At 40.0% G+C, this 18852-nt stretch overlaps 1 long non-coding RNA gene and 1 pseudogene across 2 annotated transcripts in view; one reads left to right on the top strand and one right to left on the bottom strand.

Annotated features, from left to right (window-relative positions):
* Positions 1-18422, top strand: part of LOC116600871 — a 32067-nt gene extending 13645 nt beyond the window's left edge. The window contains exons 4-5 of one of the 2 annotated variants that reach the window (XR_004289841.1): positions 9289-9553; positions 18189-18422. This is a non-coding gene — a long non-coding RNA (uncharacterized LOC116600871). Of the gene's footprint in view, positions 1-9288; positions 10787-18188 lie in introns of those variants that run through there. The other variant, XR_004289840.1, reaches the window with a different exon arrangement.
* On the bottom strand, positions 565-1627 carry LOC116600870 (annotated as a pseudogene).
* Positions 18423-18852: the final 430 nt, after the last annotated feature.

Here is an 18852-nt window from a genome sequence, read left to right on the forward strand (position 1 = left end):
CCTCCAGCTTCAGGCAAGGGTCTGATTGTTTAAGCCAATCATCATGTCTCATTCTATTTATTAACTATGATCAGTTTAGGTATGTAAGAGTATATTCAGAAACAGTGAACCAAGGAGAAGATAGAGGCCTTAAGATTTACCAGAAGAGCCACCTTCTTTTCTAGAGATGGAATGAAAAAGGATGTGGATATGCAGCCTGGCTGTGAGCAACCTAGAATGTGATAGAGGAGAGGTTTAAAGCCTTGACAATCCAGTGGGAATACAGGCTAGGGAACTTAGCCTCTATCAATAAAAGTAGAATATTTTTGCTCCCATACTTACTCTTTACTCTTTCAACTTTTTCAGGATCTTGGACAAGAAAGAGGGGTGCTATTCATGGAGAACCCTTTGGAGTCCCAACAAGATCTTTGCAGAAATATGCACATATACATATACACGCATGATCTTTGGAATCATTTTAATATAGTCATTGGATCATATTCACCTACTTCTTAACCAAAATTAACTTTTAAAATTCGTATTACAAATATTTTTCCACATCTTTTCTCTGTGGCCTTTGTGGTACAAAAGTTGTAAAGTTTACAGTCAAATATACCTTTCACCTTTTTTTTTTCATCTGTCACAAATCTATTTAATCAAGGTAGGCAGCAGAATGTTCCACTATGATTAATTAGTGCAGGGGCCTGTCAACACTAGGTAGAGAGAAGAAACTAGCATCATTCAGGAATAGCCTTTATTGGTGGCCGCGATGTGAGGGGACACTATGGATCCCTGGATGCTGTGGACAGTCTCCTTCTTGGGGTTGATCCAGTGTCTGATGTTAGCCTAGGAAGTGATGGAAGGAAGCAGAGTAAAGGGTAAAAACATTTAAGGGTATTGGGTCTTGATCATTTCATGGGTATCCTGGGTGGTCTGCTGTGTATCTCACTTTTGTTCTCGAACATCCTTGTGTGGTAATTGTACAAGGCTGCTAAGCAGAAATCCAGGTCATCCTTTGGTATCTCAGGATCAAAAACATAAACCTCCTCCCTCATGAAGGTTTGTGGGAGTTGAGCTTAGCTGACTCCAGGGTTCCTATTGCTGAGCAAGGTGAATTGTGTTCTTATATGGCAGTTTCTTAGAAGCCCAGAGTTTTCCCAAGTAAGAATCCTTATCCATGTAGGGTGCTGGAAGAGGTCTCTTGTGAAAGGCATGGTAAAATGTGGAGTGAGACATGGTTCTGAGGGTCTTTCCTCTTTTTTGGAGCTCCAACTTTCCAGTCTTTGTTCGGAAGTTCTCCCCTATCCTCAGTTTATAGTAAAGTCTCCAAATTTTTCTTGCAAATTTTTTTCAGTTTTGCTCTCTGATAGTTTTATCCATTTGGATTTTTTGTGTGTAATATATAAGATTAGAGTCCATTTTACTTTCTTAATTCGTAAATATGACTGTCACGGATTTTCTATTTTGTTTTACCAATTTTCCATTTCTGTTTGACTTTATAATATGTTCTGTAAAGGAAGACTCTAACTTTTCTTTTTATGACTTCCTTCTTTATTTAGGGTCATTTTTCATATGAGTTTGAAGATAATTTTATGAGATTTCATTAAAAGTATTATTTAGATTCTTTTTTTCTTTTATTTTTTTTTTTTTTTTTTTTAAAGATTTTTTTTTTATTTTTTTTTTTTATTTGAGAGAGAGAGACAGTGAGAGAGAGCATGAGCGAGGAGAAGGTCAGAGGGAGAAGCAGACTCCCCATGGAGCTGGGAGCCCGATGTGGGATTCGATCCCGGGACTCCGGGATCATGACCTGAGCCGAAGGCAGTCGTCCAACCAACTGAGCCACCCAGGCATCCCAAGATTCTTTTTTTCTTTTCTTTTCCTTTTTTTTTTTTTTAAAGATTTTATTTATTTATTTGACAGAGAGAGATCACAAGCAGCCAGAGGGGCAGGCAGAGAGAGAGGAGAAAGCAGTCTCCCTGCTGAGCAGAGAGCCCGATGCGGGGCTCGATCTCAGGACCCTGAGATCATGACCCGAGCCGAAGGCAGCGGCTTAGCCCACTGAGCCACCCAGGTGCCCTATTATTTAGATTCTAATAAGAACAAATTCTATATACATATTAATTTGAGGAAGCTGATTTTTTAAGCTAGTAGGTTTTCTTCCCTAAGAACATAGCATAACTTTCCATTTTCAAGATCTTGTTGTATATATTCCAGTAGATTTACTCATTTCCTTTGCTAATACTTGCCGGTAGAATAAAGTTACATTTTTTTAATGTTTATCTTATATTTAGCCACCTTACCAAAGGATGTAAGGTTACATGGTAAAATAAGAGAATGGGTGGGAGTTGAATGTGTTAGGGTCAGTGAGGGCGGGGCTGAGTTTCCTGGAGTCTGAGGGTATTAGGAAAGGAAGCAAACCAAGTGCAAGAAGAAGAATTGGTTGTGTGCTCAGGGCATTGTGTCAGCAGGAGTCTGTTCCACTGTGAGCAGCTATGAGTAACAGAAACCTAAAAAACAGTGGAGTACATAGGATAATGTTCATTTCCCTCTTACACAAAGAAGTCTATTATAGGCAATTCAGGCTCTATAATTCTCAGAATCCCAGACTACTTCTAGTTTTATATCCTGCTATCCTTCAGATGTAGCCTTCATTATTATGGTCTAAGATGCACCCCTGGCATCACATCCATGTTCCAGTAGGAGCATAGAAGAAGGGGGAGAGACAAAGGGTACATCGTAAGTATATCATAAGGAAATTTCCCAGAAGCTGCTACACAATAACTCTACTTACCTTATGGACCAGAACTGAATTATGTGATCATGTCTAGCTCCAGGGGATGCTGGGAAATGCTTTTATTCAAGATCAAAATTCTAAAAATTATAAGGATTTTTATTCCAAACAGGATTCTAAAATGGTGTTAACAGACATATTGGGATTGGCAACCAACAGTCTCTGATGTAGGTATGTTTGTGGGGTAGCGGGTCACGTGTTTTCTTTTGTAGCTCTCAGCTGCTAGTGCAGAAAGAAGAAGGAGAAGTTGACTGGAACCTGGTGCAGAAGACTGGGGGGCAGCAGCCGAACAGGAGTGCCAGGCATGAGGGCGTGGGTGAGAGAATAGTGCAAGTTTTGTCGAAAATAAAAGAAAACTGGGGGATAAAGGACTGGTAGAAAGAGGAAGGATCGAGGGATTAGTGATCTCAGAGAGGCTGAAAAACAAATGGACAGCTAGATGGCTGGGAGGCCATGTCAGAAAATGGCATATTTGTGGGGCACCTGGGGGGTAAGTCAGTTAAACATTCTACTCCTGCTTTCGGCTCAGATCATGATCTCAGGGTTGTGAGATCGAGCCCCATGTTGGGCTCTGCACTGGGTGTGAGGCCTGCTTGAAATTCTCTCTTTCCCTCTCCCTTCCTCTTAAAAAAAAAAAAAAAGCATCACTACATAATGAATAAACCAATAATTAAAAAAAAAAAAGGAAAGCAATGTATTTGGCAGTAATGAGGAAAAATGTGGCTGTGGCAGTGGGTGATGGATGTGGAAGGGTGATCAGGGTCATTCAATGTAAGGAACATAATGTATGGCATTGGAGGGTTCTCTCCTGGCACACTGAACTGCTCCAGGAGGATGGCAGGAGTAGGGAGACAGAGACATGCAAGGAAGCTGGTGTAGTTAGATAGTGTGAGCCCCAAAGGAGTTACACTAGGGGAGAGTAATAGTCTTGAAACACATAGGAGTGTGAGGACACTGATCCCACCTTGTGGCTTCATCTGATGAACCAGGTGGGTACGTAGACATGGGCAAACGTGAAGTCATCCCTCAGGATGGCTGTAGAAGATGCTTGTGATCAGGGGATAGCTAGGTCTCAGGGAAGTCCAAGAAGAGAAGAGAGCCTTCTGTGATAATGTGAAGGATGAAGGGGATTGATTTGTCATGGAATAAAGGATTCCAGTGGGCATAGAGGGAAACTTTGCAGGAAACAGGAGCAATTGGTTTCTGGGAGAAGAGACACGGGACAGTATGGGGTTGAGAATGTGAGAAAAATTGAGAAGTTTTACATTTTGGACAGTGAGCTAAGTCTACAAGATGTAACATCTAGGCATAGTGAGTCCACACAGATCTCTAGGGTCAGGTGGCCTTGGGAAAGACCCAAGTTGTGGCTCCAGAGTGACTTGGACTGCTGGCTGTGGGCCAACTTAGGGATGGGTTCTGGGTGGTCAGAGATTGCACCAGGAATTTCCAATGACCTAAATGTGGAGTAGTTGCAGGCCAAAAAGAGATCTCTTCCTTCCTTGGAAGCCTCCCTTTCCTAACTTCTAAGGTTTCCAGGATAAAGTTTGAGCCCAGAAACACCCATCACTCACCCTGCCAGCTGCTAGAGATAGCTCTGGCTGCCCAGCAATCCTGAGAATCATGCTCTTCTAACATCTATTTTGATTTAAAATCTTTTATGTTTGAGAAGGACTATTCACTGTTGACAGTGGGCTGAGTTTAGCTTATTCATTAGGTGTGGAACTTCTGGCTTGTGGTTAATCCTGATTGGAAAACAATATAAACACATTTCCTGGTAAATGTATAAATATATATAGATGTTGGTCGTTCCCCTCCCCACCACTAACATACACTGTAGAAGCAATTTGAAGCAATTTAGATGTGCTCAGCATCTGGACATCATAAAAGATTTCGAATGAGTCATGATTTTGCACCAACAGAGAGGGCTTGTCTTGCTTGTGGAGAGAATTGTATTTACCTCTCTTTCTGCTTGTGACTCTATTACTTTATGATGAGCAGTCTGATTTGTGTGTTCCAGAGACTGGTGAGTTAAGGATATAGAGAAAGGAAGCAAAGAGGAGAGAACAAGGGCTCAGAGGGTTACATATTCAATGCAAAATAACCAGTTTTGGGGAGAATGACCTGTTTGTGCTTTTGAGAAGCCAGGAAAAAAAAAAGAAGAAAAAAGGTTAGTGGAAAGAGCCTCATTTTGTGAGTTAGGAAATGACCTCTGCTAGCTGTAGGTTATAGTCAATCTCTTGGCACCTCAGTTTGCTCATCTGACAAGTAGACCCAATAATGATTGCCCTATCCAGTTGAGAGAGGAAAGGAAAGCTCTTGCTTGAGAGCACTGTTGGGTGCCAACTGTGGTGTGGGCTCCTTAAATATGCCATCTCATTTAATGCCCAAGATAATTCCATGAGGGCATTAAGCCATTTGTCAGCTGAATGAACTGAGACATGGAGAGTCTAAGTGGCTTGACCAAGATCATAAAAGCTTATCAGAACTCAAACCCACATCTGTCTGGCTCCAAATCCTGTTCTTCCCATTACTTCATGCTGACAGTGAGGTCAAAGAACACATTCTAGTCTCCTCCTGGGGAGGGCAAAAGCACAAAGTGTCTTCCCAGCTGTAAGGCCCGAGATGTCCCTGGGTCCTTGGCCCCCACAGAGAGCCCAACCAAGCCCAGTTCTGTTTCCTCAGAGCCCTGCTCTCTGCTGTGGGAGCAGGTGGGTTGTTAATCTGATAAACGGCTTCCTGCTGAGGTGGGAGGGCAAACTAAAGGGTTGCTGAATTGCCCTCCAGAGTGGCAGGTGGGAGACTCCAGTGCTTTCACCCACAGAACTGCTGTAGGACTACTGGAAAGCATCTCATTTTGTGAGTTAGGAGATGACCTCTACTAGCTGTAGGGCAAGTGGGAGACCTGGCTTTGCCTCTTGCTAGTATATGACCTTAGCTTGTTTGCCTTTCAGTTCCTCCATCAGTAAAATGTGGGTAGAAATGCACATAAAGCGTGGATGTTGTGAATATTAAGTGAAGTAATGTGGGAAATGTGGCTAGCACCTTTGTTATACATTATACACCACCAAGTAAAAGGCAGCTATTGTTTCCATGGAGGAGGCAGGCAGATTTAAAGGGGGGTACTGTTTAGGTATTGAGTAGTTTTTATGTCCTATCCCTTAACATACATTTCATAGTCAATCATTTATTCTTTTTTTTTGTCTAAACACCCTGTGCCAGCTTCTGGGGAAAAGCATGTGTGACACAGGCAGCATCCTTGCCTCTAAAGAGCTCACATGTGGCAAGAAAGTCTCTGGTGCAGTCACAGAGGGAGCAGGGTCAGTGAATCTAAACTTGCCCACCCCAATGGGGTCTCTTAGAGAGTCTGGAATTTTGAAATCCAGGCCTCCTTTCCAGGTGTAACAGGGATCTTATTATGGAGTTGTGAGGTACAATCCTTCTGTGGTGAGACAGCAAAGTCTAGGGAGCCAGACTGCTGAGAGAAGGAGGAGGCAGAGCTCTGGGTATGGGTGGTCTCCAAGGCAATCCTGAGAATGCTCCCTGGGAAAGACCCACCATTTTGTCAGAGACAGACTTATGCCTCTAGCTCAGAATTTAAGGGGTAGTTTATTTGTTATCAGAAGCATTTATAGATGTTAAGTGTTGCCCTATCCTCTAAGGATGGGAAAGTAGCAGGGACTTTTTCCATCTCCCAGCTCACTGCCCTGCACGTAACCTTGATGTTGGGCAGACCAGTGAACATTTGAGGCCTCTCTCAGAAGGCATTAAGATGGGTGCCTGGGTTCAGGCATGGAACTAGGACAAAGAGCTCAATGCCATTCTCCTTGGTAGGAAGTTCAAGCGCCAGCTGTTCTGGGGATTGGATAGGGATAGACACAGTGCTCATCCTTCTAGACTTTCCAGATCTTCCATGATCCAGCTCTTTCCATCCCGCTCTCCCCCACCATGCTGCTCATTCATCAACGTTCTGCTAGTAGGCTGTCCCTCAGGAGTCCCCAGACACACTGAAGTTCATTCCCATCTCACTGATTTTGTTTGGAATTGAATCCCTACTGCTGTACTTCTTAGCCATAGCTAGCTCATCTCTCAAGCCCAGTTCTCATTCTGCCTCCCCCAGAAAGCTTTCCTCAGCTTCTGTAGCACATGCTAAACTTTCTCTCAAGTCTCCCTATTTTAGTGACTATTCATTAATTTTCATATGCATTAATTCATTCAATACATTGACAAGTCTTACTTGTTCTATATGAAAAAATACTTCCCAACTCCATCTACTTCTCTGCATCTGTACTGCTTCCACTGCAGTGACCTCTTTCTTGGATTCTTTTTATAAGATTTTATTTATTTGAAAGATAGAGAGTGAGCAAGAGAGAGAGCATGAGCAGGGCAAGGAGAAGCAGACTCCCCTGCTGAGTAGGGAGCCTGACATGGTGCTAGATCCCAGGACCCTGGGATCATGGTCTCAGCCGAAGGCCGTCATTTAACTGACTGAGTCACTCAGACGCCCCATCTTGCTTGGATTATTAAATACCCTTGTAACTGGTCTCCCTGTTTTCACTCTGCCTCTCTCCGACTCCTCTGTACTCCATGGAACGTTTAGTGATCTTTTATAGATGTAAAGTAGCTCCTATCACTCACCTGTTTTTAGTCTTCCAGTAGTTTCCCAAACTCACAACAGCCGACAGGGCTCTGTTACTCTGGTTCATGGGTGCCTTCCCAACCTCTTCTTATCCCGTATTCCTCTTGTTCAATCTGCTTCAGGCACCTCAGTTTTCTCTCTGATCCCCCAAAAGGCCAAACCATTACCACTGCCTCAGAGTTTTCCACTTGCTGGGCCTTCTGCCTAGAATGGTCTCAGCTCCTCGATGCCTGCCTCTTCCTCATCACGCAGCATGCTGTTCAACAGTAACTTCAGTGAGTTCTTGAACACCCCATCCAAAGTAACTCTTTTAAGTCACACTTTATCTCATCACACTATTTCTTTCATATCATCAACATTTTCTGAACTTACCTGCTTTCTTTGTACTGTTTCTTTCTTTTCCCTAGATAGGAAGTACCTCTAGAATAGAAAAAATATCTGTCTGGTTCACTGCTCTATCCTCAGAGTTTGGAATAGTGTTTAACATGTATGAACCCCAGGGCAGTGCTCAGTGGGTTAAGCCTCTGCCTTTGGCTCAGGTCATGATCTCAGTGTCCTGGGCTCAAGTCCTGCATCAGGCAGTCTGCTCAGCAGGGAACCTGTTTCCCTCTCTCTCTCTGCCTGCCTACTTGTCATCTCTCTCTCTGTGTCAAACAAATACACAAAATCTTAAAAAAAAAAAAGTATGAATCCCAAAACTGTTGCTTAATAATTTATCAAATGGGTATTAAATGTCTTCCATATATCAATCATTGAAAATCAGTAATTACTACCACTGATTAAAAATACAAATTTGTATCTTTGAAACAGGATTTCACAGAGATGGTCTGTGAAACTGGTGGTTTATCAGGGAGTTTGCAAATGGTTTGATGATTTTAGAGGAAAAAATTATGAAACAATTTTGTTCACATACACTTGGCTAATTTTAAATGTAAGATTAATTAAGACTTCCGTAGAAATTCTATTACCTTCTTAATAGTTGTTTTATACCATTCACTGCAAGGACTATATTGGTACGTTCATCATAGCTAATTTCAGTGGTGAATTATAGATAATTTTATGTAATGTGTTTTACATCATTGAGATTTTTAGTTGTAAAAATTTACCTTTTTGTTACTTTTGTGTTGTATTAAATCTCACAAATCAAAAATAATTAAAGGGTGTCATTGAGGATGAAGAAAATATTATTAATAGCCACATACAGAATTCTGTATGTGTAAATATTGAATACAGTTTCAGTATGAATGAATATACAGCATGAATCTGTATGAGCTAGGACAAAATGATTTATAAGACTGTTGATTTAGCATAATACATAGAACAGAGATGTTCAAATAGGAAATATATTATTGAATGTTTGAAAATTGGACTTTATTGCATTATAACGGTCCCCAAGGGCATTGTTTCTTCTGACACTTTGTCCTATAGTGGCACAAAGCCAGCAAATTTTAACATAGTTTTCAAACAAAGGGTGATTACCTCTGTGGTAAATCAAGTGATATTTTCTAGAGTGAGTGTAGGAAACTGATTATTTTTGTCACTAAATGTAAATAAGAGACCAAAAATATAAAGATATTGTTTAAAATTGTATTTCTTAGAGCAAAATTACACACAGGTCATATTAATGTGGAGATGCTTGAATAACCAGCCTAAGCAAAGTTAATAATTAAGTGTTGGGCTTGGAGAAAAAGTGGAACAAGCTTCTGGCACAATTAGTTTATCAGAAGATCCTACTGTAAGTAGGTAAAGAAAACAACTAGATGTGGAACTTGATTTATAATTCATTCACCGAGCTGACTTTTTTTGGTGAAAAGTTGAAAACAACTATCTCTCACTGTTTGGAGTACTTATTAATTTTAAAACTATTATGTTTTGTTTATAGATTTTAAAATTGAGGTGACTTTCCAGCTAAGCATGTTGGATTTAATACGTGTTTACTCTCTACTACCTTCCAAAAATTGTCAGAACATGGATTTTTAGAAAAGCATAAATGGACTCTGTTTTAATCCATGATGGAGTAATAAGAGCCACTTTTATCCTGCCACAGAAATAACAAGAAACTGTGTAAAAGCATGAAATACATGTTTTCTGATATTGGACTAGAAGTAGAACAGATTGTGATTCCTGAGAGAAGAGAGACAAATGAGGTAAGCTCTGTTATCACTTAGGTTTCTACCTGGAAGCACAGTCCAGACCATGGAGCTGGGAGGGGAATCCCAAGTAGAGCATGGTGGCCTCACCTAGTTAAGGAGAGGGATTGGAGGTTAGGGAAACTGAGGCAGCTGAAAGTTGTGAGGAAGAATTCCAGATGAGAGGGAGTTACACAGAAAGTTCTCCAGAAATCTTAAGTCTTTCTCATTACTAAGAAATAATAGTAAGAAAAAAATTGAAAATTTTTCTAAATTAGATGAAAATGCCAAGAAAAAGATACAAGAAACTCAACAGAATAAACCCACACACACAAAAATTCACATCAAACTATATCATAATCAAGTTATTAAAAATTAATGATATAGAGATAGAAATAAGACTGTGTACAGAAAAACAAAATTAAGACTGCAGACTTCAGGTCTAAAGCTAGCCAAACCAACAGTGGAATGGCATCTTTAAAGTAGCAAAAGAAAAAAAAATAAAACAACTTGGAAATAAGTGAAACTTCTTTAAAAGTGAAGGCCAAAAAAAAAAAAAAAAGCTTTTTCATACAAACAAAAGCTGAAAGAATTTGTTGTCAGTAAACTTGCAGTGTGAAAAATGTGAGCTATTCATGAAGGCAGAAGAAAAATATCAGATGGGAATGTAGATTTACACAAGGGAATGAATAGTGCTTGAAATGGCATGTATGTGGGTAAATATAAAACACTCTCTTCTCCCTCATTTTAAAATGTATTTAAGATATAATTGATGACTTAAAGCCAAAATTACATGCATGGTAGGATTCAGACCATCTATAGATGTGAAATGTGTGACAATAGTAGCACAAAGGATAGGAGAAGTGAAATGATAACATGTATTTGTTATGAGGTTTTTACATTATACCAGAGGTGATATAGTATTATTTAAAGGTGTAGTGTAATAAGTAAAATATGCATGTTTAAAATTCTAGAACAATTACTAAAAACAAAACTCAACGAGGTATAGCTAATAAACCAATATTGTAGATTAAATGGAGTACTAAAAATAATCATCACAAAAGAAGGCAACAAAAAAGGAAAAAAAGAACAATGAGTAGATAGGCCCAAAAGAACAAACACAAAGATGGTAGAATTAAGCCAAATCATCTTAATAATTAATTATAAAGGGTCTAAAAATCCCAGTTATAAGGCAGAGATGATTAGACTAACTGGACAGAAAAAGCAAGTTCAAACTGTGCGTTGTTCAGAGGAAACCCATTTAATTAATTAATTAATTAATTTTTTTTTTTAAGATTTTATTTATTTATTTGACAGAGAGAGATCACAAGTAGGCAGAGAGGCAGCAGAGAGAGAGAGAGGAGGAAGCAGGCTCCCTGCCGAGCAGAGAGCCCGATGTGGGGCTCGATCCCAGGACCCTGAGATCATGACCTGAGCCGAAGGCAGCGGCTTAACCCACTGAGCCACCCAGGCACCCCCTGTTTAATTTATAATTTTTATTTTTTTAAGATTCATTTACTTGAGAGAGAGAGAGAGAGAGGGCATGTGTAGGGTGGGGGAAGAACAGAGGGAAAGAGAGAAAGAGTCCTAAGCAGACTCTGCTCTGAGTGCAGAGTCGAACACAGAGCTTGATACCATGACGCTGACATCACGACTGAGCTGAAACCAAGTCTGATGCCCAACTGACTGCACCATCCAGGTGCTCCAGCTAAATACAAATTCACATATAGATTAAAAGCGAAAGGATGGAAAGTTATATACCATGCAAGCACCAGTCATAAGAAAGCTAAGTATTCCTTAGAACAAGAAATGTCACATGAAATTTTCATTTCATAATAATTGAGAGTACAGTTGGTCAGGAGGACCAATGTGTGTTCTAAATGTGTGTACACCCAATAACAGCTTCAGAATACATGCAGCAAAAACAGAGGAAGAAACCTTGGATTTAGAGATTTCAGTATTCTTCTTTCAATAACTGATAGAACAAACTGACAAAATTTGTAGAGATAGAAGATAATAAACAATATCAGCAGACTTGACCGAACTGACACTTATAGAATACTTTACCTAACAATAGCAGAATATACATTTCTTTCAAGTGCATATGAAACATTCACCAAATTAGGCCATATGATGAGCCATAAAAAAAGACTCAATAAATGTAAAACAACTGAAATCATACTGAGTATGCCCTCTGGTAAGAATAGAATTAAATTAAAAATTAATAACAGATATTTGGAAAAAACAGCATGCTTCTCAATAATGTAAAGTTAGAAATCACCAAAGGAAATTTCTAAATATTTTGAATGAAGAAGAAAGGTTTTTTTTTGGTTTTTTTTTTTTTTTTAAGATTTTATTTATTTATTTGACAGACAGAGATCTACAAGTAGGCAGAGAGAGAGAGAGGAGGAACCAGGCTCCCTGCTGAGCAGAGAGCCTGATGCGGGGCTCGATCCCAGGACCCTGGAATCTGCCGAAGGCAGAGGCTTTAACCCACTGAGCCACCCAGGCGCCCCAAGAAGAAAGTTTTTAAAATTCTTGGGATGCAGCTAAGGCAGTCCTTAGAAGAAAACTTATATAAACAATTTGTATCTTTAATAGGTCTCAAACGTGTGATCTAGACTCCGCCTTAAGAAGCTAGAGGCACACATCAGGCTCTCTGCTCAGCAGGGAGCCTGCTTCCTCCTCTCTCTCTGCCTGCCTCTCTGCCTACGTGTGATCTCTCTCTGTCAAATAAATAAATAAAATCTTAAAAAAAAAAAAAAAAGGGAAGAAGAAGCTAAGGGCGGAGGAGGATTTGAACACAAAGGAAGTTGAAGAGAGGAAATAATAAAGATCAGAAAACAACCAAAAAATAGAAAAAAGAAAATCAGTGAAACAAAAAATTTGATTAAAAAAATCAGTAAAATTGACAACATCTAAAATAGAATGATCAAGAAAAACACAAAATAGTCAGGATATTAGAAAAGAGAAAACATTACTAAAATCCTACATTAATTAGAGGGATAATGAAAGGATATGAATAACTATGCAAGTAAATTTGAAAACTTAGATGAAATGGAACAATTCCTGGAAAACACAAATTTCCAATGCTGACTCAGGGAGAAATATTCCTGAATATCAGTATATCAATGAAAGTAATTAAATTCATATTAAGAAACTTTTCCACATGGGGCACCTGGGTGGCTCAGCGGGTTAAAGCCTCTGCCTTCGGCTTAGGTCATGATCCCAGGGTCCTGGGATCAAGCCCCGCATTGGGCTCTCTGCTCAGCAGGGAGCCTGCTTCCCCCTATCTCTCTGCCTGCCTCTCTGCCTACTTGTGATCTCTGTCAAATAAATAAAATAAAATCTTTGAAAAAAAGAAAAAGAAATTTTTCCACCAAAAAAACTCCCAGGCCCTGATGGTGTCACTGGTGAATTATATCAAACATTTAAGGAAGAAGTAAAACCAATCCTTCAGCCACACAGAACTTTCAGAAGGTAAAATTGGGTAGTACACTTTCCAGCTCATTTTATGAGGCCAGTATTATTTTGATTTTAAGACCAGAGAGAGACATTACAAGAAAAAAATTACAAACTAATATCTCTCATGATCATAGGTAAAAACCTTAGCAAGCAACTAGCAAAATGAGTACTAAAGGGAAAATACATCATGATTCAGTGGAGCTTATCCCAGGAGTGCAAGGTTAATTTAATATTTAAATACCATCAAGTCTAACAACATTAGCAGAAATGAAGAGAAAAAAATATCATCTCTATAGATGCATAGAAGCCTTTGGCAAGGTGACTGGGTGGCTCAGTTGGTTGAGCACCCAACTCTTGATTTCGACTCAGGTTACACTCTCACGGTCCTGGGATTGAGCCCCATGTTGGGCTCCAAGCTCAGTGAGAAGTCTGCTTGAGGATTTCTCTCCCTTTTCCTCTGCCTCTCCCCACTGTCTCTTTCATGTAAATAAATACATCTTTAAAAAAAAAAAAAGACTTTTGCAAAATTCAACACTTGTGATTTAAAAAGACACAAACCTGTGCTCTCTTCGGCAGCACATATACTAAAAAAAAAAAAAAAGACACAAACCTCTCAGTAAACTATGAATACCTGGGAACTTCATCAACCTGGTGGAGAGCCTCTGTGAAAACCTACAAACGAGACTGTACTTCGTGGTGAAAGACTGACTATTTCCCCTAAGACCTAAGGATGTTAGCGTTCATCACTTATATTTAATATCCTTCTGAAGGTTCTAGCCAGGGCTGTAAAATGAGACATACAGATTGACAAGGAATAAAATAATATTTATTTGCAGATGACATGATAGAGTATGTAGAAAATCCCAAGGATTCTACAGAAAAACTACTGGCACTGATAAGTAGGTCAGCAAGTTCATAGGATACAAGATTAATGTTTAATTTTTTCCCCCTGTATTCTCACAATGAACAATTTTGAAATGGGATTTTAAAAATACCATTTAGAGGGGCACCTGGCTGACTCAGTTGGAAGAGCATGTGATTCTTGACTTCAGACTCATGAGTTAGAGCCCCTTGTTGGGTGCTGAGATTACTTAAATAAATAAATAACCTTAAAAGCTTAAACTGTTTCAAAACATAAAAAATAAAAATACCACTTACAGTAGCATAAAAAGCACTCTAGCTGGGAGAGATTGTATGTGTGTGTCTTGGGAGGGGAGGGGCAAAATTACATGGAAACTCTGTATATCGATTTTGTTATAAACCTAAAACTGCTCTATAAAAATAGAGTCTCTTTTTAAAGAAACAAACAGAAAACACATGAAATAGTCAGGGACATTTTACAAGATTTGTTTGAGATTTTTACACTAAAAACTTACTAAACATTGGGATGCCTGGGTGGCTCGTTGGTTAAGTGTCTGCCTTTGGTTCAGGTCATGATCCCAGGGTCCTGATCCCAGGGTCCTGGGATCGAGCCCCAGTCGGGCTCCCTGCTTAGCGGGAAGCCTGCTTCTCCCTCTCCCACTCCCTCTGCTTGTGTTTCCTTTCTTGCTCTGTCTTTCTCTGTGTAATAAATAAATAAAATCTTAAAACAAAAAACTACTAAATATTGCTGTGTTAGAGGAGACCTACATGAATAAAAAGAGATGCCATGTTTGTGGATGGAAGACTTAATGTTGTTAAGATGTCAGTTTGTCCAGGGGCACCTGTGTGGCTCAGTCTGTTAAGCATCCATCTCTTCTGTTTGGCTCAGGTCATAATCTCAGGGTTGTGAGATTAAGCCCCATGTAGGACTCTGCACTGGGCATGGAGCCTGCTTAGGACTCTCTTTCTCTCTCTCTGCCCCTTCCCCACCTCTTTCTCTCTCTCTCTCTCTCTCTTAAAGAAAAAAAAAAAAGTTTCTACAAATTGATCTGTAGATTCGTTGTAATCACAATCAAATGGATTCTAAAATGTATAGGGTAATGCAAAGAACTTAAATGGCCAAAACAAGTTTGAAAAGAACAAAGTTGATAGCAAGTCTTATACTACTTAATTTGAAGATTCACTATAAAATTTAGTTATCAAGACATTCTGTTCCTGGCATAAATACAGATGTATTGACTAATAGAAAATGATAGAGAGTTTTTTTTTTTCTTCAAAGATTTTATTTATTTGTCAGAGAGAAAGAGAGCACAACCAGGGGAGCAGCTGGCACAGACAGTAGCAGGCTCCCTGCCTGATGTGGGGCTCAATCCCAGGACCCTGAGATCATGACCTGAACTGAAGACAGACGCTTAACCAACTGAGCCACCCAGGTGTCTCAGTAGAGAGTTTAGATAAAGAATCACACATAAATAGTCCGTTGATTTTTGACAAAGAGACCAAGGTATTTCAATGGGAAAAAGGACAATTTTTCTTAATGAAATGATGCTGGAACAAGTGGATATCTATATTGAGATAAAGAATCTCAACCCTCACTTCACACCATACACAAAAAGCAACTAAAAATGGATCCCAGCCTGAAACATAAAAGCTAAAAGTATAAAACTTCTAGAAGAAATTTTAGAAAAATTTCACTACTTCACAGGAGGAAAAGATTTCTTAAATAGGATCTAAAAGACACAAACTTGAAAGAAAAAGTTGAGAAATTCAACTTCATAAAAATGTAAAGGACCCAGGTGAACTGGCCCAAGGAAGAAGTAAAAGTAATTCTAGGGATGATGAAAGGAGCTTCTGAGATATGGCTGTGCAGGAGGACTAGGAGTGTCCAGTGTAGGCTAGAGCAGAAAGGCTCTGGGAGAGGTGTGTTCAAGGGATCGAAGGACTTCTGATGTGTGTGAATAAATGGAGAGGAGATTAATATGGGTAGTTTGGTGATGAATTCATGGAAGATGCATTGAAGCTAAGCAAACTAATAAGAGGAGTCTTAACTCTAGGTAGTAGCTGTATAGGGAGGAAAGAGAATGATGGAACCCTGCAGAGCCTATAATACTGTTAGAAGTGATAATAATGTAAACATTACATTCAACTAAAAATTGATACTGAAAGGATGGAAGAGGGTAAGGGTGGTGTGTGAGTGGGATGCTGTGGTTTCCAATAATGGTGAAAGAAACTTAAATCCTCATCTTCTATAAGCATTGGTTATATAGAGAGTGGGAATGCCAGGGAAGGAAAGGCAGAGAGTGTCTGCTTTTCAAAACAAGTCTTACAGAAATTTTTGAATCATTGAAATGTGTGAATATGGACATGATTTGAAGCCAGGTCATGCCCATTTGCTAGCTGTGTGACCTTAAGCAAGTTGCTCAACTTCTCTGTGCCTCAGTTAAATCATTCGTTGAGCACCAGGTAATTGTACTTACCTTCGAAGGTTGTTCTTAGGGTAAATAAGTTTAATCAATGTAAAATATTTGGAATAGTGCCCTGTACAGGTGTTACTGTTGTAATTATGTGCAGGCATTACTTTGAAATATATTAAAATAAATAATATATTAAATATATTAAAATAAAAATGTGCTGAATCTTAAAAAAGTTTTTAACCTAATATTGGTAGTCCCTGTGTATTTACCTAATATCTCTTTATGTCCCTTACAAATAACCCTGTAAGGAATATATTTTCTTTTCTTTTTTTTTTTTTTAAGGTGTTATTTGTCAGAGAGAGCAAGACAAGGAGAGAGAGCACAAGCAGGGGAAAGCAGGCACCTCACTGAGCAGGAAGCCCGATGCAGAAATTGACCCCAGGACCCTGGGATCATGACCCAAGCTGAAGGCAAATGCTTAACTGACTGAGCCACCCAGGTGTCTGAGGAATATTTTTTCTTATCCTCCATTTTCATCTAAAGAAGCTGAGGCTCAGAGAAGTTTAACCACCTGCTCAGGATCAAGTAGCTAGTTACTGCCAGTTGCCCCAATGTTAGGATTTCATTTGGGTCAGTCTGGCCACAAATTCCAGCCTATTCTCATTTTGCCTGATGTGCGTATGGGTTTACTGAGTGCTTTATAAGCGCAGGCTGACCGTAAGCTACTGTGGGGAGTGCAGGAGTCTGTGGGATCTGGTCCTCCATGCCTCTTTGCGAAAGGGCACAGAGCACTCTGGAGGGCACTTAGTGAGTAGTCCCAGATGGGAAGGCCTGGCCTGAGGTGAGTACTCAATAAATTTTGTTGAGTGAACGCCTGAGTGTGCATGGTTCTGAAGCCCCAGGCAGATGTTAGGACACTCCCCAGGAATGCAAGCTGTGGGAGGCGGGAAGGGGACAACTTTAGGGGAGACTAAAAAACCCCATGCTGCCTAGATGCTAAAAAACTCGGGCTGCCCCGCCTGGCCGGGTTCCTCCCCCACCACTTTACTTAACCCCCAGCTAGCCTGCTTCCCAGGGCCTGGCGCTGCACAAAATGAAGACTGTGAAATTTCATATATATATTTCTAAAAAAAGGAATCCAGAAATTGCCACAGACCTTCATATTAATGCTAAATTTATTACTCCCATCCTCAAAATGACCCAGAACCTCACTTCTGTAGATACCCTCGGTCTTGCTAAAATGAGCAAGCTAGCTTGCTTGCTGTGTCACTTTACACACACACACACACACACACGCTCAAGGTTTTACTCACAGAGAGAACAAAGTTGTGATAGGTATGTTTACTGGTTTTATTGAAGTGAACCTTACAGAAGTGGCTTAGAAAGGTCTTCAGCAGCAGCTTCCTCTCCCACTTAGTAAATATTCCTTCTCTGTTGTAGTGCAACTGAGTTGCTTTCTCAAACTCTGAAAAGCCAAGGGCTGCTAGGTCTCTCAACTTCTAACCAAGGCTGGAGTATCCAAGCAAAAAAATTCTGGGCTTAAAAACCAAATTGTGCTCTGACTCAAACCAGAACCCAGTCCACAGGTTCAGCTCTCCCGTGGCCGTGACCCTTGTTCTGCAACGGAAGTGGGGGTGGTGGGGAGGGCTCTTAGTTTAGCTCCTCAGACAGGGTGGCTGCCCTAATCCCAGGTGGCTTTTGATTGAAAGAGGCCCATGTGGCGCTTCTTCTGTCCCTCCTAAACTAATTGGGCTTTTTTGCTGCCACGGACTAGGAGCTTGAGGTCTGGTTTCTAGCGATTGCTCTGCTAAAAGTAACCTCCTGCCAAGTAAACCTATCTGTGTCTTGATTTGTGCTTCTTTAAAGTGAGGGGATTTAGAGTAACTCAGTGATTTTCAAAAATTTTCCACCAGTAGTGAGACTGTTTGTACAAAGGAAATCTGTCTGGATGCCCCATGTGGAAGAGTAGAGCTGCTCTGCTTGCTTTGAAGGTGGACTTTCTCCCCACTGTGTGGTCATACTGGATATGGCTCTGAACCTCTGTATGTATGTGTTTTAATTTTTTCCCCAGAGTTGGATAATATGTTAATAGGACAGGGAAAGAAGGACCAGAAAGAGGTAAAGAAGGTAAAAAACAGATCATAGGCTATGGTTTTCCACATCAAAAAGGAAGATAAAAGGTATTATAGAAAATTTTAGTAAATTGTTTCTCTGAAAAGTCTTATGGATTATGACATGAAATTATATTAAGTAGCACGTATGTCATCTTCAAAAGAATAATCTTAGAGTACCTTCAGTGGACGCTGCTTTAGCCATGGGACCCTCACAGATTAAGGGGTCAGATGAACACACCCAGGGGCCTGGCTTTTCCTGCTCATGTGAGTAGTACAAGTTCTCACTGCTGCAGTAGTTTATTTTATTGCTTTCTTATTTCTGTGAGCTTATTATGAGAGCTTGGTTGGGCCAAGGGTCACTCAGAAAACAACCAGCTTCCACTTTCTTTAGTTATGCAAACTAGAGCTAGGTGACTGAGATCTTGCCTTTGGGCTGCAAGACATAGGGAGTTTTGTAAGCCCT

The sequence above is a fragment of the Mustela erminea genome, chromosome 10 (assembly GCF_009829155.1).
Source record: "Mustela erminea isolate mMusErm1 chromosome 10, mMusErm1.Pri, whole genome shotgun sequence".
In the NCBI taxonomy this organism is placed as follows: domain Eukaryota; kingdom Metazoa; phylum Chordata; class Mammalia; order Carnivora; family Mustelidae; genus Mustela; species Mustela erminea.